Here is a 21,076-nt window from a genome sequence, read left to right as displayed (position 1 = left end):
TACCCTGTCAGAAACAAGGAGTTCTTCCTGGAGACAGGGTTCTCTAATACGTGCTTGACGGCAGTATTATACCAAAAGCATGACAAGGTCAATAAAGTAATCTCCTATGCGAGCAAAACTTTATCCTCTGTGGAGGAGAAATTCAACGATTGTGAGAAGGCACTCCTGGCAACGGTGTGGGCATTGAAGAATTACCGCCCGTTTATCCAGGGGGAACACATCATAGTGGAGACTCCACACCAGCCTCTGCAATATCTCCAAAGTGACAGAATTCGGGCCGGAAATGTGAGTAATTCCCAAATTACTTCCTGGATTCTGTCAATGCAAGGCTTTCCTGTGGAGGTCAGATATGGCCAAAACAAGAAGAGTCCCCTCGCGCAAGGTCTGGCTGACTTGCATGATTGTGCCAGAGAAAACTGTCTCGAGGACGAAAGTCTAAAAATAAAGGACAACATGGAGGCATACCTTAATTCCCCCCACAAAGTCTTTGAAGAAGACAAGTGTGAGGGAATGCCCACTGTCTATGTGGATGGATGCTCTTACCATGTTGACAACAACGGGGAGAAAGAACTGGTGGCCGGCGTAGGGAACGCATGGGTGAATGAGTCCCCAGAACCCTCCGCTGGATACAAAATTGGTCCCCGAAGTAGTCAGGTGGCAGAATTGATGGCTGTGCATCAGGCCATCCTCACTGCTGTCCAGCATCAACTCCACGAACTGGTCATAATCACAGATTCGGATTATGTACGGAACGGGTTCGTGGAGCACCTGGTTAATTGGAAAACCAGAGGCATGTTATGTGCTAACAACAAACCCTTGAAACATGGGAAGTTGATCCAAAACATTGATGATCTGGTCACATCGAATGAGATGACCATCTATTGGAAAAAGATCAAGGGTCATTCCAAAGTAGAGGGACCAGACAAAACTGGAAATGACTTAGCTGATCAGCTGGCCAAAACCGGGGCCATCCAAGGGGATCTAATTGAGATTGAGTCCCTGTTGGGGGAAATCCAGGTCACTGCCATCACTAGGTCCCAGACAAATGCTCACAACGACCTTTCAATTGCACAATGGAGTAAGGAGACCCCTGATGCTGATTTGATTACTGCTCAGAAGGGGGATCCAATAATTGGTAAATTTTACCAGCACCTTGAGGACCCTGAGAACTTTCCCCTGACGGATACCGATTACATTGGGAAAGAGGACCTAAGAGTGTTGATGAAATGTCCAAAAATGTTCCGGATCCAAGTCGGTTTGTTGGTAAGGCAATCCAAAGCTGGCCACGATCAGTGGGTGGTTCCTACCTCATTCCGAAGCCTGATGTTAAGTCACGCCCATGATGCGGCCACCGCCGGTCATAGGGGGTTTCACACAACATTGGAAATCTTAAGAGAGGTTGCATACTGGCCACACATGGGGCAGGACCTCGACCAATACTTGAAGGGGTGTCTTGTGTGTGCACAGTTTCAGCCATCATCCCTCACGCACCGTGCGCCTCTCCAAAAGAGGGGGATGGCACTGCCATGGTCAGATTTACAAATCGACTTTGTAGGCCCTGTGATTCGCTCGGCTAGGGGGAATAAGTACATGTTGACCGTCACATGCTTTTTTACCAAGTGGGTGGAATGTCTCCCAGCCCCAAATTGCAAGGCAGAAACTGCAGCTGCCTTGATGATTAACCACATCTTTTCCCGTTTTGGTCTACCTCAAAGGATTGAGTCAGACAGAGGTAGCCACTTCACCAGTGAAGTAATGACAAAGATGTGGGAGATACTGGGGGTCAAGAGAAAGCTGCATATTGCTTATAGACCAGAGTCTTCTGGGGCAGTAGAGAGATATAACCGGACAATTGTGAGCATATTAAAGAAGTTTGTGGCAGATTCTGGGCCAAGTTGGGATATCCGATTACCTCTGGTCCTAATGGCTATCAGATCTACCCCTTCATCTGCAACCAAAATGTCACCATTTGAGTTGATGACTGGGCGCAAGATGATGCTTCCTCAGCATTTGCTCTACAGGACCCAAGAGCAGACACTGATAAATGCCTCCACTACTCATGAGTATGTGGAGAATTTAAGGAAACACCTCCAACATGCTTTTGCTTATGCTCAGCGGAATCTAGAAAGATCAGCTGATAGCATGAAGACCCACTATGACCTGAAAACTTCCAGGAAGGAATATCAGGTGGGGGACCGGGTCTATCTATACAACTTCCAAAGGAACCAGGCCAAGCAGCGCAAATTTTTGCCTACATGGAAGGGACCCTTTGAGATCATCGACAAGATCTCCCCTGTGGCCTACAAAATCCACATCCCCAAAGGTCCTTTGGCAGCGGGGGAAGACAAGTGGGTCCACATAAACCAGTTGAAATGTTGCCATCCCAGGCACACTCTGCAACAACTGGAGGAATCCTCTGGAATCCTAGCGGGTACTGTCTCAGACTAATTCAGTTCCAACCATAAAACATACCACATCTAGTCTCTAAAATATTGTGATTTGCATGAAACTGTCTCTTAGTTATACTGTTTTTTTTTCAAAATAAGAATGTAATGTTTTGTTATGATGAAATGCATATGCTGCCCCACTATCTCAACAGTGGTGGAAAAACGTCTATGAGTAGGTATTGCCGCTTTTGCTTTATCATCCTAGGAGAGATGAAACCATGGAGAATGACCAAGGAGGACGATCCGGAGACCGGGAGCAGAGACGCAACGGGCCCGGGGTACCGCCCAATATTCCCATCAGGACCGGCGAGGAAAACCGATCGATCAGTACCGGATGGAGGAAAAGATGCTGAACTATGCCATCTATTGGAAGAAGATGAGGAAACATCCCAGGTCTTGCGAGTCCCATCAGTGAAACCGAATGGCCATCGCAAGAGGGGGGCTTGTGGGATGTATTTACCCATGCATCCGAGCCCTACCTCAAAACTGTGCAGTACTGACATGGAAAACATCATGATGGCCAGAGCTTCCCAGAAAATGCACAGGGAAATGCATGAAGAATAGGCTGCCACTCATTTTTGCCGATGTTATGGGCACAGAAGGAAACTGCCTAAAACCACCATTGGACTACCCACACAGTAGTCTGAAACCATTGGGAATGGCAATGCTGATTGCCAAAAGCAAACCCATAACTGTTGGGAATTCATTTGTTAAATCCCAAAAATGGGTGCAGTACCAGTACTCACCACTATCCAAAAGCCGGCATTTTAAAACCACACCAGATTTTACTTTTTTGTGTAAAACAGAATGAACCCAAAGCAGGCTAAAGAAAGACTTACTGAGAGGTGGATACAATGTAAAGTGATATTCTGAAGTGACTTGAAGGTTTATAACAAGACTGGCTGAGCTGTGGATTGCAGCAGTTTAAGTTGCACTGGATTTAAAGACACTAAAATCGAAAATGTTTAGATTAAATGAATGACCTATGTTTGGTGTCACATGCCTTTGTAACTGTTGAAATGTCATAGTTTTGCACTTAGAATCAGCATTCTAGCTGCATGTGTAAAATTGCAAGTTAATTTAAAAAGCAACAAAAAAAAACATGACAGTTAGCTGAAAGTCTGGTTTAAGGAACTTGATTTTGCTTGACAGCTACCCCCATCAGGAGTGAAACTTGAGTCACAACTGTGTTCCCAGGCTATCTGCCTTTTGCTGGCAACACTAGGGATATGCCATCTATCTGATAATTGAATTACCTGTGCTCTACAGGAGCTCTGAACAAAGCCTGTTCTGACTCAGGCAAAGGTTTTATTACAGCAGTCGTAAAATGTAGCTTCCTCTTGGCAGAAGCTGGGAGGGGCACTGCCTGTGAGAGCAAGCTGGCTTGGCAGAACTGGATAAACCAGTATTTCTACCTTGTGCTGAGAGGAAACCACACCCCTTTGTAGCCAGAATATTGTTTAGAAAAAGATGGATCATTCATAGAGCGGACATGTGAAAATTTTATAAATGATACCATAATTCTTGTGATTTTTCTGCCCACAGTTTAAGAGGTTTTTTAGAACCGGTGGTATGTTCAGGGGGGTTTTAGCGGAAAAGTGGATATTACTCTAAATGTGTGCATGTTAAAAATCTGAAACTTCATCAGTTAATGTCCATACTCCCTGCGCACATGTATGTAAAGTTGGGTCAATGTCAGAAATTGGAAAATCAGTTAAAAAGTCAATTATGTGCCATTTCTGAATGCAAGCTCTTAGAAACAGCAGATTTGGACAGAGACATGGCTAAATTCAGCCACACCATGGGTATGTAATTTCAAACAACTGTGTAACTGTGAAATATGGATTTTGATCATATATAGATTTGGGTGCACAGATTACAGGGGAGTTTTTTTCAAGAGATCATAAAATGACATCCCTCTGACTCACAGTTCATTCCCCAATCAAGTGGGGAATGGAAATTTGACCAATGACAAGTGAGAGGGGCGGGTTTAGTTATGACCAAACACACACACCCACTTGCAGAACATATAAATGGACCACTGAAACTTAGGTAGAGACCTTCAATTCCATTTGCTGCAACGCGCTCTGCCGGACCATACAACATCCAGAGATCCAGACTTCAAATTCATCAACCTCCAGAAAGCCAAACTAGAGACCAGACCAGAGAGAGAAAGCAGTGCTGTGCCCAGAGAGAGGCCCGAGCCCAGTCCAAAACCCTGACCAGATCCGTGACGAGGCCCATTTAATTCAAGAATATAGTGTGAGTACCTAGCAAAACTGTGCAGAACACATCTCTTAGTTAAAATAATATAATTCAATCTATTTAATCTAAGTAGAACTGCCTCCTAACTGTCACCTGTCATTTGCAAAGCTGTTACCTGTCATTTTCTAGTTGCAAGCTGCACTTGTCTTTTTGAACTTTAAAATTTCAAATCTGAAAAACGACCTTTATTTAATCGCTCATATCTCTGCGACCGTTTGTGCTAGAGACTTGCAGTAACTTTCATTTGAAAGCTTAGAATCTTAGCTTTGAATCGCACCAAGAACCACATTCCTACCCCTTATAGTTTTACCGCAATCGCGGAAAACGCACGCGCGAATTTTGCCGCGATTTGCAAATTTCTTCACGTGTAAAAAGACAGCAGTTTTGCTTTTCCTTTCCAAAAACTTCGTTTACCTGCTAGTTACTACTAAAGCATTGTCAAGGTGATCCTGAATTCATAGAGAGTAGATACCACTCACCCTGAACCCCTGAAAGGGAATTAAAAGCATTTCCAACATATTTCTCATCCATTGCTAGCACATATCAAAGCATTTGGGCCTGTGTTTTCAAAACTCCTATCTGTTTTCTGTAGTGTAAGCTTGCTGGGGTGAACTGAATCACATTTGATTGCATTTCTGAGAACTGTGTGTTTCCTTCCATTACCTTGCCTTGCATCAAGGGGGGGAGGGGATTGCCAGAGAAAAGTGATTACATTGTTTTGTTGAAATCATATTGAGTATTTTCTATACTGCATTTCATTCATTCAACCTTGCATTTGAACTCTATAAAGCATTCTCTATCACATTATTCTTCTGTCCCTATTTACCAGTGTGCTATCCTATCCATTTCATGTCAACTCATTAGTGATTATAAAGAAGTGTGCTAGTGCCAGATTCTCCGTTCTTAATCTTTATCATATCAGATTAAGTGTGCTAGTCAGTTATTAATTTATTATAAAGTGTGATATATATATATATATTTTAATTTATCAAATAAACCTTTTAAACTTGCAAAACAGAACTACTTCTTGGCTCAGTGGGGTCAGGGGGATTCCAAGAGAGGGGTGTTATATAGGGGTAGTCATCCAGAACGCATGAACTGGACCTAAAGATATATCAATAAGGGTTTTCATTCAGTATTCTAGACTAGGCGTTAACTTAGCTGTAGTGCTGAATTGAATCCTCTTACAACCACTTCTTAAATCTTCCCCTGCGAAGACTTTGAAATATTTCCAGCCGAACCAGGGTGCATGCTCCCACGAACACAAAGGAGGTCATTTCGGAGTCCCCTGGAGTGTAAATGGAGGAGCTAAAGACTGGCGTAACACCCTTGCACCTGTCGTAATGCTTCCATTCACGCTCTAGGAGATTTTGGTTGTTTTTGAAGGCACGTTTCTGCCTCCCGTTTGCCCTCCACCTTAAAAAACAAATTGGTTTTACGCCAGCATGAGATTTTCCTGCTGGCGTAAAACCAATGATTTACTAGGGACATCGCCTGCTTTGTGCACCTGCGTACATGGCGGGCAGAGTTTACTCTATTTGCTATGCGGAATGCACATACGGAAGTGTAAAGTGGCTTCTGCTGTCTCGTTACACTTCTCATTTACTCTCTGCAGTGCAAATAACAAAAAATGCTCGGTGGGGTGCACGTAAGTGCAAACGTAAGCAGTCCCACCCAGGCAATTTATGCTGAAAAGAAAAATGAGCTCCATACTGTGTGTACACCTTTTGCAGCACTCCTCTGCCCCAGGTAAGGGATGATATATATATATATTTTTTTTTTATTTAAAATGTTTTGTTTGATTTTACAAACTTTTCATTTCTACATAACAGATCAATGAAATATTACATTAAAAATAGAAGAGTAGGAAGGAGAGAAAGAAAAAAGGGAGAAAAAGGAGAGTGAGAGTATCAAGAAAAGCAATATTTATATTTCATTCATTCCTTTTGACTTTCACTTAGTAATAGCCAACCAAAATTTGATTATTGTCAGAATTAGGTTTTTATCTTGTCCTCTTAACAAATTGTCCCACCTTTCTTCGGTTGACAGTTGCTTCCTCGATAACCCGAAATAGTCTCTGTGCAAGGATCTTTGGTCCTTCAGTGCCGGGCAAATCATAATCTAATGGAATAGAGTTTCCTTGCAGTTTGTGTCTTTACAAAAGGGACAGTGAGGACTTGTTTTATTTGTTTTGTCCATCATAGAATGGTAATCCCGAGTTGGTAAGATGTTAAACCTAAATCGGAGAAATAAATCATGAATGTTGCAATCTGGAAAGAGATTTAAATAAGCAGGCAACTCATGGAGACCTCTAGCTTCTGTTTGGCATTTTAGATATCTCTTGTATTTATTTTGGTCAGCTATGGTTTGGATCCAATCATCTGTATTCTTCCCTTTGCGTGCTGAGGTCTATTGATCAGCATTTCTTCAGAGATATCTTCGGTTTGCATCTTCATTTGGATTTCAGAAACCCATTTTGAGAGTGCTGTGATGTGTAGAGGTGTTTTTTTTTCTTTCAATATTTCCAGTGACGGGATCTTGTCTTTGGAGATTATTTTCCTGAGAAGGTCCATTTGTTTCTACAAAACTATTGATTTGATGGACTGAATAGCTAGTTTGTAACAGATTCTTGCCATTGGAAACGTTTTTGGGAGAGATAGAGTTTTCCTCCAGAACAGTGCTTCATACGTGGTCCAGTTTATGGTTTCTTGGTTGACCAAGTACTCAGTTGCATACGTCAGAATCGGGATTTCTTTTTGTTTATACAAGTCTATTATGGGTTTTATAGAGTATGTTCCATACTTTCTATGAAAGAAACAGCCTTGTCTGGCCAGGGATCTGGCTTTTTCCTCGATATAATTCTTCCATTCTTGTTCATTAGCGGAAGAGTTGATCATCACACCCAGATATTTCATTGACGTTGTTACAGCGATCACGTTACTTTCTAGATATATTTTCAGAGTTGATTTATTATTTTTACGCGAGGCAAGTTTCATTGTCTTTGTTTTATTGCCGTTAATCACCAGGTCGTTCTCATGCATGTATTCTTGAGTTTTATCTAAAGATTTTTGTAGACCCGATATGGTTTTGTCCAAAATGATAATATCATCAGCGTATATTAATGTCTGGATAGATTCATTGTTGATTTTTGGCGGGTTTGCAGCTGAGTTTTGGATTTTCTCACTAAAGTCGTAGGTATACAAATTGTAGAGGCAGGCTGCCAATGGGCATCCTTGTTTCAAACCATTGGAGGTGTGAATGTGAGATGTTACCATTCCGTCATTGGTTAGCCGGACTCTAACCGAGGTATTTGAATATAGCTGCTTGATGGGATTCAAAATAGAGGCTGGACAACCCCAGGTCGTAAGTTTGGACCAAAGCTTTGACCTGTTCACTGAATCAAAAGCCATCTTTAAATCTATAAAGATGGCATATACTTGATGTTTCTTGATTATCGCTTCATGTTTAATCAGATTCAGTAGCAGTAGATTGACGTTTGTTCCAACTTTCTTGACAAAGCCAGTTTGCCTTTGTTCTTGGTTTGCATTCTCCTCAGCCCAGGTGTTAAGTTTTTTAACAAGAAATCCTGCGAATAATTTACCCAGGGGATCCAGCAGGGCAATGGGTCGGTAGTTAGTCGGGCTTTTGCGATCACCAGCTTTGAAGATAGGAATCAAAACGGCCAAAGTCCAACTATGAGGGATTTGTTTTGTTTTTTCGATAAGTTGAAGAAGCAGAATAAAGAATGTTGCCCATTCGTTCGGATTTGCTTTGAGCATAGCATTTGATATCCCATCGGGTCCCGGAGCTCTGGAGGGATTCAGATTCATGATTCTATTTCTTATATCATTAACATCCCAATTGAGATTCCAAGAATCCTCGTTCTGTGTTGTAGCGGTTAATGAGACATTGGGATAGGGATTATAGAGTGTTGTAAAGTGCTTAATCCATTCTTGAGCTTCCACTTCTTGGATCATAGATGTTGCTTTGGGACTGGCGTTCAATAGAGACCATAAATGCTTTGTGTTTTTCTCTTTGAGTGCAGCTAGAATTGCTTCAGCATCATTCTGTTTTATTTGGGCCTTGATTGCTTTAATTGCATTTGAGTATTTTTGTTTTTGTTTTTTTCTTTTAATTTCAAAATCGGATTCTTTCATTTTTTTTTGTTGCCTAATTTGCCTTTGGAGAATCTTTTTCTTCAGTACAATTTCTAAATTGAATTGATGTTTATGTACGTTAGTAGATTTATTTATCTTATGGCACGGTTGTTGATATTTCTCAAGAATCCAACCGTAGTTAAGTTTTGCTTGGCCCTGAAGCTGGGACTCTTTAAAGATTGATAATAAGCCAGGTATTTGATGGTTTTTGATACAGAGTTTACTAAGATCGTTATTGATCTCCAAAGCTGGCAAATTTATTTGTGGGTATTTTGTTCTTACCGTGTCCCATGTGATTCTTATTTGATGGTGGTCGCTGGTGGATTGAGGAGTGTTGTCAGTAGAAATTATTAGGTTTCTTATCCCTTCTGATGTAAAGATATAGTCAATGATGGATGTTGAATTTTCACGTGACCATGTCGGGAGAGGTACTCCTTTATTGTTCACAGTGGGATCAATTAGTAGGATATTACGGATGGATAGTTCTTTGACCCATTTTTTAGCTCTGGCTGATAACGCATTTGACTCCAATTTAAGGCCTTCTTTATCAAATAAATGGATGTTAAGATCCCCTGTAATTATGAATTCTGCTCCATAATTGACTGAGGCAATATTATCAATTTCGTCATATGTGGAATCGAGGAACTTGTCATTCATCGCAGTCAGATTCCAATATATATTGAAAATGGTAACGTAGATGATTTCCATACGTTGATCTCGATCTTTGTTAGGAGTTGGTATGAGAATGGACATGTACTGGGCCCAAGGGTGAATGTTCTTTCTTGATACAATTGTCCATGTAGGGTTAATTTTTATAAGGATCAGCATGCCTGATGCCGGGCGGCCTTGTTGAGAAGAGATCGCAGGATTTGTTAGGGTTATAAAGCCTTCACATACTACCTCTTCTTTTAACCAAGTTTCTTGTAGGCATATTATATCAAGTTCAGCAAGTGCAATTGAGCCTTCAGTAAAAAGGTGTTTATGGCCTCTAGTGTTCCATGAGCATAGAGAGACTGTGGACACCTGGGTTTGATGTGTTGTTGGTTGTTATAGGTAGGTTGTCTTGTTCAGGGGCCAACGGTCTTGGCTCATATTGGATCTTGAATCAGTGTCAGGGATCCGCTCTTGCTCGCGCCATATCCCTCGTTTTTTCATAGCCTCATTTGTATAGGTCAAATAATTTTCTCCATCGTTATGTTTTGGATTAACAGACAGATCGTTATGTTTTTTCTGTGTGTTTCGGGCCTCTTTATGTGTGTTCATTTTATTGTAGTGGGAGGAATCCATCATCGCAAGTTTATTGTTGCATTTGTTCCGAGCCATTAAACTCGACACAGGAATTTCTTCAGCTTCAAAACCTAAGATTTCCAGTTGCTGGTTAGTGGATAATAGGCGGTACAGTAGTTCTTCACAATAAAAATCAATCTGTACTGATTCCATTTTTTCTTTGTTGGGAAATAGAATCACATCGATGTCTCGTGATTTGATGTCCGCCGTTTGTGGAATAGCATTTAGTAGTCGTAGAACATTAGCTCTATTCAAAATTACAGGCTCATCAATATTTGTTGAACTGGGAGCCAAAGAGATTCTAAAAGCGTAGGGCCTTTTTTTCGGGTTGAAAAAAGTTGGTCTGACTGGAGGTGGATCTGAATGAGGGGGAAAAGTCGTGTTATTGCTTGGTTTCTTTTTCATTTCTGAATGGGGCCATGAATCGTCATTTGACACCTCTGAGTAATCCAAAGAAATGTTCGAGGAGTCCTGAGTGGCCAAACTCATATCTGAGTAATCAAGAGATGAATCTTTGCATTCATCAAGAACGAGAAATGCGTCATCTTGCGGATACAAGGAGATGGAAGCCTCCTGTGTTGAGTCTTCCTGGATAGAAACATCCTCGGTACCACTCTCACTGGCTGGGGATGGAAGAGTCACTTTAGAAGAGGAGTCTTGTTTTATTACTGCCAATAAAACATCTAATGGTTCAGACAGTGGCTGGTCCGCTCTTATGCTAGGCGAATTCGCTCTAGTATCAGTTGGTATGGTGGCAGTCACATCTACTGAGTTAGTGTTGTTTTTACTACGTTCTTGATTGTGTTCTCTTGCAAAGATTTTTTGGACATTTTGCATTTTCCTTAAGAAGGCCCGCGAGCCTGTTTGAGATTTTTTGGGGATTTTCCTTGCATTTGGTTTGAAATGAAGTTCTTTTCCCACCAAACCTCGTTTGGTCAGGTCAAAGATATCAAATGGAGTACATAATGCCGGTTCAGCATTAGAAATGGGCATATCATGGTTTGGGTCCAGAAGACCATTGTTGAATGGTTGCATCTCGTATTGGGTCCACTGATCCATTTTTGGAACATCTATTTGAACAGTACTAGATACAGTTTGGGTTTGTTTTGTTGTCCAAGCAGATTGAGGCAACACCTGTGACTGTTTTTTGATTTTTTCATCCATCATTTTTTTAGTAATGGAAGATACAGTCTCCATCAGGTTTTGTTTGTCAGCACAGTCGACTCTTGCCACTTCAGCCAGATGGCTTTGCCACAATCTTGATGCCTCCGCTTCATATTTTAGTCGTTCCTGTAAGGTTCCAATAAAGCTTTCTAAATGAGTTTGTTTTGTCATGATCATAGCAAATAGAGTAGCTTGATCTTTGGTTGAGTCCACCATCGCTTCTTGTAATTTTAGAAAGGGGATCATAGCTACAGATAGTACAGCTACTAGCGAATTTTGTAGGTCTAACATCGTGGTTGGTGGTCTTTCAAGTAGTTCCGGAGCATCATTGGATACTTCAGAAATCTTATGTGAAAGAAAAGAGTCATGCTCTATGAGGTCTGGAGCGGACTTTGGTGAGTTTTTTATGGTTACCTGGGGTGCTTTTGAGGCAATTGGGGTTGAAGTATTAGTTTTTGGAACTGGAGTATGATTCTGGATTGCTCCAAAGACTTCCTCTCTTTTTGTTGTGAATCCATAATCGCATCGATCTCGGTTATATCAAGTGATAGACGCGCAAAGCGAACTGAAAGTGGTTTGGATTTCTCACTATTTATTGTATCAATTGGTAAGTAAGTTGATTGCCATTGTTGTTTGGCTGCTTTAGCTCGTTCCCTAAGGGTTGGTGTGTAGCAAGGATCCTCAAAAGTAGAGTTACATACTAATTCGACGGTTGATGAGAAAGTACTGTGGAGAGACTGGATTGTTTTGTGGAAATCAAGGATGAGGGTTCATGGTGAATATTATGTATTGATTTGTCTACCTTGACTTGGATAGTCGTTCCCGGGTCTGTTTGTGAAAATTCAGTGAGGATAGCAGGTAGAGGGAATTTTCTATTTGCGATCGGAAGAACGTAAGAAAGAGGTGTATGTTTCAATTTACCTGACGGTGAAAGAGGGTCAGGCTCGTTATTCTGTGTTGTCCGCATTGTTGGTAAAGGACTTACAAGAGTTTGTTGAATTTCCAATGGATTTCGGGCCTGATCTTCAGGCCGGTGTAATTCCGCCGTCACATCTACTTGAGAACTAGTATTTAATTTCGGTATTTGCTTTGCTTTTATCGTGAGTTCAGCCAGGCTTTTGTTTGCCAAAGAAACCGTTTCTTCTAGTTTGCCTTGAAGGCGAGTACGTGGTTTAGTGGGTTCCATTTTATTGATTATTATCTCACACAGACAGGATACGGAAGTATTCAAATGACGCGTGTAATAAACTGTTATTAACAAAGGCAGTACTTACCGCCGCACCCAGCCGCACAGCCAAAAACAGCCGCGCCCTTTACACCACTGCGGGCTTCACGCCGCAAGGGCCGCGGCTAGCAGTTTTTATGTTAGTTTCCTGTGGGAGTGGCAGAAGCAGGTCATGTGACTCAGGTCACGTGGGAAACCAGGAAGCAACAGGAAATAATTTGCTCTCTTCAACTGCTGACAGCTCCAGCCGTCAGACTCACGCGAGTCGGAGCAGGATGATACTTCCAGATCAGGTAAGCAGACAAGAGCCAGCAGGGTCAGCAAAGCCAGAAGTCCAGCGGCACAGCCAAAAATAGCCGCGCCCTTTACACCACTGCGGGCTTCACAATGTTTTGCTGGATCGCACGCACTCACCCGATGCTGCCTGGAAACTGAATGAGGGATGATGGGATGATATAATCTCTCAGGAGTACAAAAAAAATCAAGGTTTGAAGACGTATTGGATTCTTCAAATGCCATAGCCAAAAAACGTCTTATGCAAATGCACGCAAAGTGTGAGTGACTTACACTTACTGTGTAGTCTTTGGCACATTTTGCACTGACTGATGAGCGATTTAGATTTAAAAAGTTACGTATTGCCTGCTTGGCATGATAGTAAGGCAGAAATCAGCAACCAAACTAAACAAAGTCTAGGGAGACCTTCCAGGGTACTGGGGGTTCACGTATAGTAAAAGTACTAAATCTACTGTTTAGCTACAACTTCCAAAAGTACCAAATATTCTGAAAAAAGTTTTAACAATCTTTAATAACACACCATCTGCTTTTTCAACATTGTGAAGGCAGATGATATTGGCCAATGCACTTGAGAGGGAACGCGCCCTTCATCAGGGAAACATCTGAAATAACATAACAGCATATGTAGCAGGAGTGATCCCTATAATAGATCACCAACAGATTAGTGCCCATCCACGGGGTTGAACATGTGGCAAAGTAAAGGCATGCCTGTCTTCAGGATGTGTTAAACCAGAGGTCGACTAAGGATAGAAAAGAGATTAAAAAAGTGTATGGATTAATTCTCTAAATGAAAGTAGAATGAAATGCAAAACTGCAATGTGCTTGTACTCATGAAAAAGAGTACCTGGGCTTCAAGAGGACTCCCATGTCCGTCCAATGAATGGTGCTAGTGCTGGAAAAATCACTGTCTGAGGTAGAAAAAAGAAAGAGAGAAAAGAAAAACTGGAGTATGTATCCAAACCTTGTCTGTGAGAGCGCACACAAAGTGTAACTTGCAGGCTGCATTTCATTTCTCACCAAGCACAAAGTAAAAGTGAACAGAAAAGCTGATTTTGCCTTCACAATTACACTCCACTTTGTGAGTGTTGAGAATTGCATGCAGGGGACAAGCAACACGTAAGTGCAAGGGTTGGTGGTCCCCTGCATGCAATTACTATATACTTTATCCTTCTAGGTGGCTTGTGCTGGATTATTTGTGGGCACCCTGCATTTCAATTGCACAGAACACATTTCTTTACAGTTTGTATGTGTGGCTGTGTTTGTGTGTGTCGGTGTATGTTTGTGTGTCTCTGTGTGCCAGTGTGCATGTGTCTGTGTGTGTGTGTGTGTCTTTGTTTGCATGGGCAACTCATTTTATCTTTCCCAAAGTCCAATACTATTTACATTTGTATTTGTATTTAAAGCAGAACTTGGAAAATGCTTTTTGTTTCACCCCATCATCTATCACACTAGTATATCTGTGCTCTGTAGTGCAGGGCTGAAGCCAACTGTGCTGCTCTCTCATCCAGTAATGAGTTTGACAGGGGTAGCCCATAGATAATGGGTGACAGTGCGACTACCCGAAAGTACTGTCGACTATCATGGAGGAGCAGTGACAGCACAGTGCAAACACAGAGTGCTCCCTCAGCTTCCTGCTGCCACCAAGGAAGCGCTCCTGGGCTGGCTTAAGGCAAAAATAGTTCTGTCCCCCCCAGTGCTCATGTCCAATGGACCATGCAGGGCCGAGGGCATTTTGCTTCACCAGCCTTGCATGTCCTATTGGACATGCAGGCTCGTGATCTGCACGTCTGAAATAATGTATGGGTGCTCCTTCACCTCCATGTACGTTCAGACTGCCTTGGTCGGTAAACTGGGAGCACTCCCGCTTCTGAGTGCATGTGCAGGAACCAAGAAGTGCTCTGTGCTTCCTGGTATCTGTTCTTGTGCATTAGAGCCAGAGGGCACTGATCATAGGAGACGGTATCACTGCACGCAGCAGAATCTGGACTGGGGCTGGAGGTAAGAGCAGAAATTGAATTGTATTTTGCATGTATGATTGTGTAAGTTGTTATTTGTGTATGGATGCATGTATGAGTGAGCGAGTGTATGATGTATAGGCGTTTCAGTATGCATGTGTATTGGTGCGTGTGTGAATGAGCAAATGAATGCTGTGTGAATGTATATGTGAATGAGCAAGTGAATGTCTGTTTGAATGAGTGAGTGCTTGTGTTTGTTCTGCCCATGGCACTGATTTCTGGGGGAAGTTATTATTTATTACTGGGACACAATTGTACAGAATGCATGATAAGTGTTATTATGTGTGTAGACTGGTATTTTTGTGTTGCCTATCTAGCCACTTCTTACAGTGGGGTGATATTTTTGCTAGGCATCTATGATAAAGCAAGCATGACAAGTGTTATTACATGGCTAGAATGGCATTTTGGGGAAGCCAGTTTAACCATTTCTTTGAGTGAAATGACTTTTTTTTACTGGGCATCTATGATAAAGCAAGCATGGTAAGAGTTATAACGGGGGTAGACTGGCATTTTGGTGCATCTGGTCTAGTTATATTTGTATACTGTGGCATAGCATTTTTTACTGAACATCTATCTATATTTATCTATGATAAAGCAAACATGATGAGTCTTATTATGTGTCTAGACTACCCTACATTGGCACAGCCAGTTTTGACATGTTTTCCTCTTGTGGCATGGCATTTTTAATAGCAAACCCTACAGGAGTATGTTATTACATAAAGAGACTTGTAGTATATTGCAGTACGAGCTCAGATATGTCTGCTTATGATGTAACTACTGGCATTATGTGCCAAGCAAACATGAGTATATTCTAATATGTATCTATTGGCATATATTGGTGCATGAAGCATGAAAATATATGGGCACAACCAGCATGCATATGGCATATATTGTGGGGAAAGGGATCATGAAAATGCATTGGGAAATGCTCCTGTGCACTGTGGGTGGCTTGAATCTATTGGATTTTTCACCCTGCATAATTGATTGCAAACTGTTTGGCTTCTTACCCATTTTGCCACAGAAAGTTTGCTGTATAATGCACCATTTGAACCCATTATTCAAAAAAATTGCTCGGTGGGAGATCCCCCAACCACTCTTGGTTGGTTTGGGCTCCTTCGCTATGCCCGGTCATTCTCGCATATTTGTGTCAAATCTTTATATCACTCCAATTAAATAATTTACCAGCTGCCACTGGAGTTTGAGAAATTTTACCATTTTACATTTGGCTATGTGGGAAGGTTTTGTGAAGAACATTACCCAATGATGTTACCCTGCACAGAAACTCTCAAAGCAGAATATTTCTCAATAGTGGGAGAAAGACACTCCCACTTATACTGTGGACATTGCTTTATGGGTTACAGGTCACCGGGCGTCATTACGAGTTTGGAGGTAATCCTGCAGTGAATCTGCTGAATTTATTTATTTATTTGAGCATTTGTAGCGTGCACCGCACCCATGGGCATCTGGGCGCTGGTTACAGGGAGAAAAGATACAGACAGACGGTGTTTGTTACTTAAGCACAATAAGGTTTTACAATCATAGAAGAGTGTAGTAGTATTACAGGTTAAGGTTCTAACATGAATAGCCACGTTTTAAGGCCTTTATGGAACAACCAGAATGAGGACTACCATCCCAGAGCAAGTGGGAGTGCATTCAAAGCCACCACTGGGAAGTTACAACCCTGTGCTTTTGCAACTTGAATCTGGGGATGGAGAGGAGGTGCGAGTGGGCGACCCGGGTGGGTCTGTTGGATTCAGGTTTGGTGAATATTCTGGATAAGTATCTAGGGACAGTGTTTGACAAGCATGTCTGTGTCAACTAAAGTGTTTTGCACAAGATGCGTTCACAACCAGGCAGCCAGTGGGCATTCTGTCTTGCAGAAGAGATACACTTTTTTTCTGCAATGTCCAATGCTGCTCTTAGTGCATTATTTTGTATGATCTGTTGTTTTTTGATGTTCCGCATGCTAGAGCCTGCGAATAGGGCATTGCAGTAGTTTATTCTGGAAAGAATAAGAGCTCTGGCAATCAGGAGGCTACTTTTGGTGTCATTGTTCGTTTGGATAGGAAAGACTCAATCCAGGCTATGGCCTTAGACAAGAAGAAGGCTGCTCAGGATAGATGTTGGCATAGGATTTTGTGGTCCTCCAAATCAAAGACCTCTGAGAGGTCAAGCAGGAGGAGGATGGCCAGATTGCCATTGTATGTAATATAATCCAATTGGATTTTTAGGTCCAGGAGTGCTGATTTCATTTCATGACCAAGGCGTAAGCCGGATCGGCGTAGCCCAAGACAATTGTTGGTTTTGGATTTACAGGTATGCTGTTCTGTCTAATATTTTAAGTAGGAAGAGAGCTGTCGTAATGGGGTGGTAGGTGGTGGGGGTATTAGGGTCTAGTGTGGGCTTTTTGAGAAGTGGGAGGAATCATGCGTCTTTTAGATTAGTTGGTGTACTACCAGAGGAAGAGTTGTTGATGAGCGACATGATGAACGGGGTGAGCTCTGTTGCACAGTTTTTTATCAGTGTGGCTGGGCAGATGTCTCCTTGGCATCTAGATGGCTTCAAGCCTCTGCTCATTTTTGTAACTTCTGGGACAGTGACTGGGGTAAACTTAATTAAGTGGACAGAAGAGGTTTGGGAAAGGGGTTAGGTAGTGTCTCGGTTGGTAGCAATTTGTTTTCTTTTGCTGCAATTTTCATCTGGAGTATGGAGATTTTGTTTGGAGTAGGAAGAATTTGTCCAAAAGTACCTTTTGCCAAGTAGACTCAGCTGCTCGCTTTGTGGCGTTTAATGTTTTGAGATTAGGGGTGTACCAGGAGTTCAGGTAAGCTATTGGCTTAGGTTTACGTTTGCTCATGGGGGCTACCTTATCGATAGCGAGTAGGAGAGTGTGGTGATATAGATCTACTAGATCTACTATGGAGTTGGGATCATTGGTCTAGTGTAGGTAGCCCATGAGTGGTTGTAGCAGTGAGAGCATGTTGGCTGGGCTGATATTACAGGCATTTCTTGAAAAGGAAGCGGGTGCAGGTTGGGGTGCAACACAAATGTGCCTATTCTTGGGGATAGTGAATGAGATGACATCATGGTCAGACCAGGGACACGGGGCGCTGGATATCCTTTTGGTGTGGCAGTTAGCATCTGCCAACAAGTCTAGCGTGCCTCACCATGACTGGGAGATGTGATAAGCTGAGGGAAGCCCAAGGCTCTGATGGAGCTGGCTAGGGTTAGTGCATTGTTGTTGGTGGGGTCGTTGAAACCCAAATTTACATCACCCAAGAAGATGCTTCTGGAGGAGGGCTTGGTCATGTTTGAGAGGAGATGTGCAATGTCTTCCTCAAAGGATAGTAGGGGGCCAGGTGGTCTATAGATTAGGTGTATGGTTAGCGTGGCAGAGTTAGAGAGGGTTAGTTTAATACTGAGCATTTCTCCTGACTGGAATAGTTGCTTAACGATTTCTCTGACAGATAGACAGTCATTTTTGGCTAGAAATTACCTCTAAGCTCACTTACCATTACCACCACTTGGTTCCATGGGTTTACCACAGGATTACAGGTGGTGGTAGGGAACTGTTAATCCCCATTTTTGGAGTTCATAGTACCCCCATGGGGATTTCTGTGGAATTATCACAAGCATTAATTCCTCTGTAGCACTTCTGGACAATTTACCTCAAGCATGATGCGAGGTAAAAATCCTCCACTTCAGGAACTGTCGTTCTGTGGTCCAGTAAAAATGGTACGCATTCCGTTATCACTGAAACAATGTGGCGGTAACAGAATTGCCAGCATTTATTTCCTGCACCCCCTAACTTGTAATGAGGCCCACAATCTCTGCAATATTTTCAGTTGGAAAAAGTGAGGGTGTTCAGTGGCTTTTGAAATGAGTAGGCTGGGCCAGGCAGATGCCACAATGACTTTCTGATGGAAATTATAAAGTTATTTGTACAGAGGTCAGTCATCAAAGAACGGTGTTACCTGTAACAATATTTTGTTGGCTAAATATGGTAACATGAGCTGGTTACTGGTGGGTTAGTAATACAGTGTTGGATTGCTAATTTTTAAAATAAAATCTGCCTACTGACAGTGTCAGTTCGTATTTGTTGGTGATTGGTAGTTTAAGTCTTTAAAGGGGACTTCCACCAATGCCACACCACAGTCACCTTTCCATGGATCTTTTATTTTCTGAAGTCACTTCAAAGTAAAATTGCATTTAAAAAATGTAGGGAAACTGCTTTTGCTAATCACACGCTTCCTTCTCTCCTGCCAGAGACTGCGTGTCTCTCTCATTTGCCTGGACAATCCACTCAGGACTTGACACTTCTAGCAGTTTGCTGGGTAATCCTAGATATATTGTGTCAGACAGCTTAGAGTAATACTTATTGGATAAACAAGACTCCATGTATCAAGGGTATTGTGAAGAACGAAGAGCAAGACATCTTACCTAGGGTTACAACCAGAAGCAGAGTCAGGGAGTGGAAGGGATATTGGTCACCCCACCTGGATCCCCCCTGCTTTACAGTGCACCCCCATGCCTCCTGCAGCACTGGTGCTCACTGAGCGTCAGCCCTGATATTTTATAAAACAAAATGTGAGTAGTGTGTTGATGTGTGAGGTGCAGCACACCATTCACAGGGTTGCTTAGCAACCACATTGGCGTTGCTGTGGGCATAGCAACAGCACCCCCAGGTATTCAAGTCTTCTGCCTGGGGTGCAAAGGCATTGCACACTTGAATTTGGCCTGTGGCATGTGTGCACGGTGAACCAGATAGTGGCATGTCCCTGCCCCCTGAAGCAAAGACAGAAAAGCAGAAGACCTAAGGTAAGTGCATGTTTGTGTTTTGTGATAGTGATAAGTGTGTGGATGTATGCTGGCATGTGTGTTTGAATGTAATGTATTGGGAGTGTGTAGAAGGAGGATGAGTTGAGTGAGTCTTTAATGTGCATCTATCTGTTTATGTAACATGTGTATATTAGGATCAGAGTGGGCCTGCACGTGTGTCTGGGCATTAGTGTTTGTGTGTGTGCATGTGTTTGTATGATTGGTCTCTGTAAAATCCTTGAAGATACTGCCAACTTAGATAGGTTGTGTCAGCAGCTTCATGCATGTCATGTGATTTGCAATGACCATTTCTGGCATAGATAGGCTGTCACATCAACTTCATGCATGCCATATAAACAAGGGTCTAAGAGTGAAAAAGTAGTGGTACTATGTTCCCCTCTGCCCTATCTCCTACCACTCCCCCGGCTCCAAACCAACCCCTCCCCCAAATCAAACCCCATACCTGGGTCGGGACCATATTGCACTGCACCCCATGCTGTGTTTTACAACAGTATTATCACGACTGAAGAAAGCACAGCCGTAGAACATGTATTTAAATGAGAACATGTATTTAAATGACGGCATTATTTTTGGTCACTGTCGCCCACAGTATGCACCTGTATCACCTTCACCTTTTCAATGACCTACCATTCGCACATCTAAAGGGACATGCCCAGAACTCAAGCCACATTACCTCCTTCCATTACCTGCACAGAGAGCTGAGCCTGCCACAGATCACTGGCAACTACGATTTTCGGGTGGCTCTGGATTGGGTGTTATTTTCCAAGCAGTCACTCAAAATGAACAAAAGTAACCTATCACCAGCTAGTTAACTCAGATGTGACACGAGTAGAAGTGATACAGGAGTGTTACCAGCAGGACCGGTTCAGTGACGCTTAAATAACGAAAAAAAGTTGCATTTTAATCATTTTTTATATCATTTTTCACAAAAAATGTCAACTTTGTTGTCGTTATTCAGGTGTCGTTGAAAACGTTTGTCATTATGTTTTTTTTTGTTTTGTTATTAACACTGCATACCTCAGGACCCAGGATCGAAACCGCAGTAGGCGAGAAGCATAACAAAGACATACAAAAACAAAGGTAACCTTCCCTGTCATCCTGAAACAGTGCTCCTGGAGACAAAGTAAGGGAACGATGGCAGATTTCCCCAAAAAGTAGGGGAACGTTCCTGCCCACTTCGACCTCTGGATGTATTGAGCATGACTGGCATAGATAGGGTGTGAATGCAGCCTCATGCATGGGATTTACAGTGGTCAGTACTGGTATAGATATGTTGTGCTTGCAGCCTCATGAAAAAGGTATAACATGCTCTTATGTAGTGGGCTGTTTGTGGCATGGCGTTTACATGCATTGAAATAGAGAAGCAACTGTAAATGACATGCC

Source organism: Ambystoma mexicanum, chromosome 5q, assembly GCF_040938575.1.
Source record: "Ambystoma mexicanum isolate Mex_15411 chromosome 5q, UKY_AmexF1_1, whole genome shotgun sequence".
In the NCBI taxonomy this organism is placed as follows: Eukaryota; Metazoa; Chordata; class Amphibia; order Caudata; family Ambystomatidae; genus Ambystoma; species Ambystoma mexicanum.
This window is presented reverse-complemented; position numbering follows the sequence as displayed.